The sequence below is a fragment of the Camelina sativa genome, chromosome 9 (assembly GCF_000633955.1).
Source record: "Camelina sativa cultivar DH55 chromosome 9, Cs, whole genome shotgun sequence".
Lineage (NCBI taxonomy): Eukaryota > Viridiplantae > Streptophyta > Magnoliopsida > Brassicales > Brassicaceae > Camelina > Camelina sativa.
In genome coordinates, this window is record NC_025693.1 from 6,305,591 (window position 1) to 6,314,620 (window position 9,030).

Genomic DNA, 9,030 nt, shown 5'->3' on the forward strand with positions numbered 1-9,030 from the left:
CCGCGGTACAACGCAGGACAATATTTTTAATTTTAAAAATTTAAAATTTTTATTTTATTTATTTGTTGTTTTATTATTATTTTATTAATTTTAGAAATATAAAATTTTACATGTATATGATATAAGTATTCAAAGTATAGGATTTTTGTAGTGTTTTCAAGGTTTTAACCCGTGTGGTATATGTATAGTCTAGTAATACATTTATCTCCTGGTACACATCTAAAAGTGTTTAAAAAAAAAACAATTCCACTTAACTCCCTATATGGAATTAATGTCAACTCGTCTCACCAAAATCAAAATAAGTTTTTGCATAAAAAAATAATAATCAAAATAAGTTTTTTTATCAAGTTTAATTATGTTAATTGTTTTACCAAATTAGCATATTTTTATAGTTTATAATTTTTCCATGTCAATATATATAGTTTATGATAATTAATAGAATTTTATTTTTTTTGGTAATTCCTCAAAAAATAAAAAATAAACCAAATTATATGGGGTGTTTTCAACATATTTAATAAGACATTTTATAATTGGATTTTCGGTTTAGGAAATTTATTAATGTTAATATAATTATGGAGAATCTGTTGTAAACTTTTGTTATGGAAAATCTGTTGTATATCATTTAAATTTGGGAGATTCTAGCATCCATAAAAATAGTTTTGGGAGATTTAATGGGTTAAAACTTTAATGGGTAGAGTTGTTTTTGGAGGAATCAGAATGTATAGATGTTGTTAAGATTTTATGGCAACAAATGTAACAAATGTTGTAAATTTTAGAAAGTTTAGTATTTGAGTTTCTTTGCAATGTTATTTATGGAATTATTTTAGGGGTTAATGTTGTAAAAAAAAATTAAATAAATAAAACTTAAAGGGCATAAACCAAAATGTACTTCAAAAATGTTAATATTGTTGTGAAACTAGAGAGTTAGGGAAATCTCTTGTTCTTATTATTGATATCAAGGGAGGTTACAACATATATATAGGTTCCCATAGGGACCAAGTACAAAACCGACTAAGACTAATGACATGGCCGAATGGGCCTTAACACATGGCCGATGGGCCTAAGTACAATGGACCGTAACTAAGGACTAATAGTGGGCCGGTCGGATTGAGTCCATCAAGTGTTTTACAACACTCCCCCTTGGACGAGATGACCGTACCTATGCGAGGATGGGATCGCTGCAATGTGCTAAGGGGATGCTGCCTCATTAAAACCTTACTAGGAAAACCCATTGGGACAAAACCTTGGTGAAGGAAAAAGAGTACAGCACACATTGCTCCCCCTGTTCCAAGCATCACTCTAAGTCCTTGAGCCTCCGCATTCCAATCTGGTGCGTGAGCTTCCTGAATGTTGTAGTCGGTAGAGATTTGGTGAAGAGATCGGCTGAGTTGTCGCATGATTGAACTTGCACCACTTGAACTTCTCCGGCCTTTTGTAGTTCATGTGTGTGGAAGAACTTAGGCAGTATGTGCTTCGTCCGATCTCCCTTGATGTAACCATCTTTGAGTTGTGCGATGCAGGCTGTATTATCTTCGTAGATGACTGTTGCTCCCTTGTTGTTTTCTAAACCGCTATCCGTCCGTATATGCTGTGTCATAGACCGCAGCCAAACACACTCACGGCCGGCTTCATGTATGGCTAGGATCTCCGCGTGATTTGAGGATGTGGCTACCAAAGTCTGCTTCATGGAACGCCAAGAGATCGCTGTACCGCCGTGTGTAAACACATAACCTGTTTCTGACTTACCATTGTGTGGATCGTATAGATAACCTGCATCAGCAAAACCAACTAAACCATCGTTGTTATAGTTAGTATAGTAAAGACCAAAGTCTGTCGTTCCCTGTAGGTAACACAGAACATGCTTAATACCATTCCAATGCCTTTTGGTCGGACAAGAACTGTATCTTGCTAGGAGGTTCATGGCAAAGCTTATATCTGGCCTAGTGTGACTAGCCAAGAACATTAACGCTCCTATAGCACTGAGGTAAAGCACTCCAGGACCAAGAATTTCTTCATTGTCCTTCTTAGGAGCAAATGGATCTTTATCCACTTGTGTACTTCTCACAACCATTGGGCTAGTCAATGAGTGAGCTTGCTCCATATTAAATCTCTTGAGTACCTTTTCTGTATATGCCTTTTGATGCACAAGGATCCCATTGTTTATGTACTCAAGCTGTAATCCCAAACAGAATTTTGTCTTGCCTAGGTCTTTCATTTCGAATTCTCTCTTAAGATATTCGACTGTTTGGGCGATTTCCCCAGAGGTTCCAAGGATGTTTAAATCATCCACATATACTGCTATTATCACAAATCCTTTGTTTGCAAACTTTCTTATGAATATACATGGACTGATTGGGTCATTCTTATAGCCTTCTTTGGTCAAATAGTCACTAAGTCTATTGTACCACATTCGACCACTCTGTTTCAGTCCATAAAGCGATTTTTCTAGCCTTATGCAATATTGGTCTCGAGAACCACTTTTCTTGTGTTCTATACCCTCTGGTAATCTCATATAAATCTTATTATCCAGTGGACCATACAAATATGCAGTTACAACATCCATTAACCGCAAATCTAAATTTTCTCTTACGGCCAGACTTATTAGATACCTAAAAGTCGTTGCGTCCATCACAGGGGAGTATGTCTCCTCATAATCTATGCCGGGTCTTTGAGAGAATCCTTGTGCTACAAGCCGTGCTTTGTATCTTACAATTTCATTCTTCTCATTTCTCTTTCTTACAAAGACCCACTTATGTCCAACTGGTTTAATTTCAGGTGTTGTCCTCAAGATCGGACCAAACACACTTCTCTTCCTTAAAGAGTTTAACTCCACATCAATGGCTTCTTTCCATTTAGNATTCCAATGCCTTTTGGTCGGACAAGAACTGTATCTTGCTAGGAGGTTCATGGCAAAGCTTATATCTGGCCTAGTGTGACTAGCCAAGAACATTAACGCTCCTATAGCACTGAGGTAAAGCACTCCAGGACCAAGAATTTCTTCATTGTCCTTCTTAGGAGCAAATGGATCTTTATCCACTTGTGTACTTCTCACAACCATTGGGCTAGTCAATGAGTGAGCTTGCTCCATATTAAATCTCTTGAGTACCTTTTCTGTATATGCCTTTTGATGCACAAGGATCCCATTGTTTATGTACTCAAGCTGTAATCCCAAACAGAATTTTGTCTTGCCTAGGTCTTTCATTTCGAATTCTCTCTTAAGATATTCGACTGTTTGGGCGATTTCCCCAGAGGTTCCAAGGATGTTTAAATCATCCACATATACTGCTATTATCACAAATCCTTTGTTTGCAAACTTTCTTATGAATATACATGGACTGATTGGGTCATTCTTATAGCCTTCTTTGGTCAAATAGTCACTAAGTCTATTGTACCACATTCGACCACTCTGTTTCAGTCCATAAAGCGATTTTTCTAGCCTTATGCAATATTGGTCTCGAGAACCACTTTTCTTGTGTTCTATACCCTCTGGTAATCTCATATAAATCTTATTATCCAGTGGACCATACAAATATGCAGTTACAACATCCATTAACCGCAAATCTAAATTTTCTCTTACGGCCAGACTTATTAGATACCTAAAAGTCGTTGCATCCATCACAGGGGAGTATGTCTCCTCATAATCTATGCCGGGTCTTTGAGAGAATCCTTGTGCTACAAGCCGTGCTTTGTATCTCACAATTTCATTGTGTTCATTTCTCTTTCTTACAAAGACCCATTTGTGTCCTACTGGTTTAATTTCTTGTGTTATCCTTAAGGTCGGACCAAACACATTTCTCTTCTTTAAAGAGTTTAATTCCACATCAATAGCTTCTTGCCATTTAGGCCATTCTTTGCTTTGAGTGCACTCTAATATAGATGTGGGTTCTAAATCCTCGTTTATCTCAAGTGCTACCTTGTATGCAAATATATCATCAATGTCGACATCTTTTCGGTTCCATTGTATCCCAGACATAATATAGTTTATCGAGATCTCATTGTTGTCAATTCCTTCAGGTTCTTGAGTCTCAGTGTCCTGAGCCTCACTCGATACCTTAGGAGTCTCTATGACAACGTCTGGTTGTTCTATAATCCCCATAGCCTCGGTCTGATTTGCACCTCTTTTACTTTTCCGAGGATTCTTATCTTTGGAACCTAGTGGTCTACCTCGTTTTAAATGTGGCTTAGACTCTGTAGCAACTTGATTACTGTGTTCCTTGTGAACATCAATACGTACTGGTGCATTGCAAGCTGGTATGTACGATTTTGTTACTCTTTTTGGGTCAGCAAAGGAATCTGGCAATTGATTAGCTAGCTGCTGTAAATGAATTATCTTTTGAACCTCAGCATCACATGCTTGAGTTTGAGGATCTTGCCAATTTAAGGATGTTTGATTCCATGTTAGTTCCTTGACCTGCTTGCTAGTCTCACCACCTATTGTAGGGAACTCGGACTCAATGAACTGACAGTCCGCGTATCTGGCCTTAAATAAATCTCCTGTGAGTGGCTCAAGATACCTTATAATGGTGGGAGAATCATATCCAACATATATTCCCATCCTCCTTTGTGGTCCCATCTTAGTCCTCTGTGGTGGAGCAATAGGTATGTATACGGCACAACCAAATGTTTTGAGATGGGACAAGTCTGGCTCTTGACCCGTTAATAGTTGGGATGGTGAATATTTGTGTTCACTAGATGGCCTGATGCGTATGAGCTCTGCTGCTTGTACGACCGCGTGTCCCCAAGCTGACACGGGAAGCTTCGATCGCATTAACAATGGTCGAGCTATCATTTGTATACGTTTAATGAAGGATTCAGCTAATCCGTTTTGTGTATGGACATGTGCCACAGGATGTTCCACACTCACCCCCATGGACATACAGTAATCATTAAACGCTTGGGATGTAAATTCACCAGCATTATCTAGACGTATAGTCTTAAGTGGAAAGTCCGGAAAATGTGCTCTTAATCGAATGATTTGAGCTAAGAGCTTAGCAAATGCTAAGTTTCTCGTGGATAACAAGCATACATGAGACCATCTGGTTGATGCATCTATCATCACCATGAAATATCTGAATGTCCCACTTGGTGGGTGTATTGGTCCACATATGTCACCTTGTATCCTTTCCAGAAAATTTAAAGTCTCTTTTGTGACTTTTACTGGTGAGGGTCTTACAATAAGTTTCCCTTGTGCACATGCTACACAAGTTGCATTTTTAGGGAAAACTTTTCTTTCTTTGACGTTGTGCCCTTTCGAACTCACAATCAATTTACGCATCATGTTCGAACCCGGGTGGCCAAGCCGGTCATGCCATAGAGTGAATTGTTCATTGAACATTTTGTGCTTTGCTAAGTTAGCTTCTATCATATTGATCTTAGCATGGTATAAACCAGTGGCTAGTGCAGGTATAGTCTCTAGGATCTTCTTTTGTCCATTTACATTTTCTGTAATGTATAGGAACTCTTTAGATCCTTCACCCTTGGTTTCAACATGATAACCATTTAGTCTTATATCTTTAAAGCTCAATAAGTTTCTCTTAGAGCTGGGTGAGTATAAGGCATCACTTATCTCAATATGTGTACCCTTAGGTAACAAAATGTGAGCCTGGCCGTAGCCTTCTATCAAATTTGCTATACCCGCAATTGTACTAACATTTGCACTTCTCATTTTAAGATTTATGAAATATCTTTTGTCTTTTAATATAGTGTGGCTGGAACCACTGTCCACCACTAGTTCACTCAAGTCCTCGGCCATTTCTATAAAGAGGACAATAATTTTGTATTTTAACAAGACAAATTTTATGAAATAAAATCCATTGAATTTAAATCAAAGCAATTATCCATTACATAGAAATTAAAGCATAAAAGCATAGAAATTAAACCAAAATAAAAACGAAATTCAATCTAAATCTTTAAGGCAATCGGAAGTCTCAAAATCAAGCAAGTCATCCTTCTCATGATCAAAGTCTCCTTCATCATCGAGGTGCACAAGATTAGCTTCTGGTTTCTTCTTTAGAACCGATTTGGTCTTGGTGTGTGGTTTAAAGGACCCACGGCCCTTGCCACCACATCCGCGGCCTCCTCAGTCAGCCCGGCTTACTCGGCCACTACATCCGTGGCTTCTTCGGCTGGCCTAGCCTCGTCGGCCACCATGTCCTCTGCCACCACGGCCATGGCCGTAGTGTCTTTCTCTGTGGACGTGGTTGGTCTCGGTAGGCTGCTTAGACTCTCTTGCTCGTACAAATAAGAGAAGAGACTTGCATATGTTGGAAAGCCTCTTTCACGGATTTTCTGCTGAAGCAGTATGTCATTCTCGTGAAAGGTTGAGAGTGTCTTCTCTATCAAGTCCTCATCAGTAACCCTTTTGCCACATAGCCTTAGGAGTGAGACAATCCTAAAAAGCTCAGAGTTATACTCCTCCATGGATTTGTAATCCAGGATCCTTAGGCTTCTCCAATCCTCTTGAGCCTTTGGTAGGAGCACCATCTGTTGGTGTCCATATCTGTCTTTCAACTCTGTCCAAAGTTCAAGAGGATCTTCAATAGTAAAAACACGTCGCACACTTGTTCTCTTCAGAACACTCGTTATTACTCTCAATGCATCTTTGAAGATCTTTTGCTTCCAAGTAGGTCACGGTGTCCCATACCCATTGCAAGTAGTTATCACCAGAAGCATCCAAGATGCCATAGTCTGGGCTCTTGAGGTTTGCCATCTGCATAAAGATAGACAACCGATAGTTAGCATGCGATATTTAAGATCGAACCATGCAACAAGTATTCAGGTCATGCGGTATTTGAGACCGAACCATGCCTTAGGCCATGCGGTATTTGAGACCGACCATGCCATGCCTTATGTATATTTTCGTTGGTTTAATTCCTTATGCATGCAAGACAACAAAATCAAATGCATGCAACAATCCTAGATAGTATTTCCTTTTCCTTAAGTTTCCTTTTAGTTTCTAGGATTTGGTAAATATTTTCGGTTTTAAGGTTTTGGATAATTACTATAATTAATTAGGAACTTATCCTAACCAATATGTTAATTCCGATTTCAAAGTTTTAATTTATAGAAACTTAACAAAGTTTTTATTTAATCGGATATACTCTTAGAATATTAAAGTAATTTTTACTTAAAGTTCAGGATAATGATTCAAGGTTTTGGAAATTATCCTAATTGATTCTAGACATGTTCATGCTCGAAATCTTATGGTTTCATGGCCGAAAATTTTCCAGGAAATCTATGTTCAAGCTTGTCTAAGAAATCCTAAGAGTTTATTCATGCAGCCGAGTTTTAAACAACCTATACATGGTCCGATTTTAATTGTTATGCATGAATGATCCAAGTTTTAATTTCCTAGAACAATCTGTTTTAATATGATCCTTATGAATCTAAATTAGTTCTAGGTTCTTGTGCAACAATCAATCAAGCAATCAAACTAAATTAAACTTTGATATCTTTTGGTGCAATTTAACAAGCAATCTATCAATCCTATGCGAATCAGTTTTTAAGTTTTACAGGATTATAGATCTTAAATTTGTTTGTTGTTTACTTGGATATCTTTTAAGGTTCAATAGCTTTATGTTTAAAATTCGATCCATAGGGTTTTAAGAAGGTTTCGGATTTTAGTTACCTTCACCGTTTGGGATTATGACTGGTATGGACCGGGAGCTAAATACCTCGGTAATTCCTCTCTTCCTTGCTCACGAACAGCTTCCGCGAACAGCTCCTTGCTTCGCACTCGAACTCCTTCGAACTCACCCCCGATCAACGAACCGCGAACCTCGATCAAGTTGTCGAGAGAACTTTGATCACGAGCTAAGGTATGCTCGTGAACAAGAGGATCTTCCAACAGAAAAATTTTAGACTCGGATGGAAGTAAGAACAGAAAGTTGGTGTAGGGTTTTAGGGTAAGAGAGAATCGGCGGCTGCCTTTAGGGTTTTAGGGATAGAGGCTATCGTGCTGATAACGTGTTGTGAAACTAGAGAGTTAGGGAAATCTCTTGTTCTTATTATTGATATCAAGGGAGGTTACAACATATATATAGGTTCCCATAGGGACCAAGTACAAAACCGACTAAGACTAATGACATGGCCGAATGGGCCTTAACACATGGCCGATGGGCCTAAGTACAATAGACCGTAACTAAGGACTAATAGTGGGCCGGTCGGATTGAGTCCATCAAGTGTTTTACAACAAATATAGATATATTTATCCTTTAAGTTATACCCTAAAATCTTATATTTATATTAACTTAAATATAAGACTTTTTTATTTTCACACAGCATAATAACATTTTTAATTTATCCAGTCATATACTTTATGCATATCAGTCGACTTTTGGCTACCTTCTTTCTTTAAATAGATTTCGGGCTCTCCAATCCCATAAGCCTCCACCATCAAGACCACTATATTGCTTAAATGCTGTAAAATTCTGATAATGTCTATAGTTAGGTCCTTGTTTTAAAGTACACATGAAACGAGTCCTACCCCAAATGTTAGGGCGAAACGAAGTTATAGAATCTTGACTGACTGGTATTATATTTGGACCTAATACATTAGTTTTGGAATAACACCTCATCCAAAGGAGTTTCTTGAATCTGAGTTCGTTCGCGATTCTAATTTTGGCACCGAATACATGGCCAAGCATGTAAATGCAAAAAAACAAATAGAAAAACTGAAACGATTTTCATTATAGATTTTATTTAATTTTTCTGTGTAGGTTAACTTGGTTTTTGTGTTTCTGGTACTATATATACACACGCATCTGCATTACTATTGTTAGCACAAGATATCCTTCAGTATTAGTTCTAACTTATCACATATTTGATATCTTTACAAAATCTTTTAGAATAGAAATTTGAAGAAATAAGGATAAAATCGTTTGACAAAAAAAAAGAGGATAAAATCAAGTAGCATTTGTGGATAGAATCTATACTAGTATATTTGCATCAGTTTCTGCTCAAAAATATTTTTTGGAAAGTTTTTAAATTGAATGCTATTTAATGCTTATATTCATATCCAAACAACTTTTG

At 37.5% G+C, this 9,030-nt stretch overlaps 1 pseudogene; it reads right to left on the reverse strand.

Moving 5' to 3' along the window:
• Positions 8,294 to 8,645, reverse strand: LOC109126368 (annotated as a pseudogene).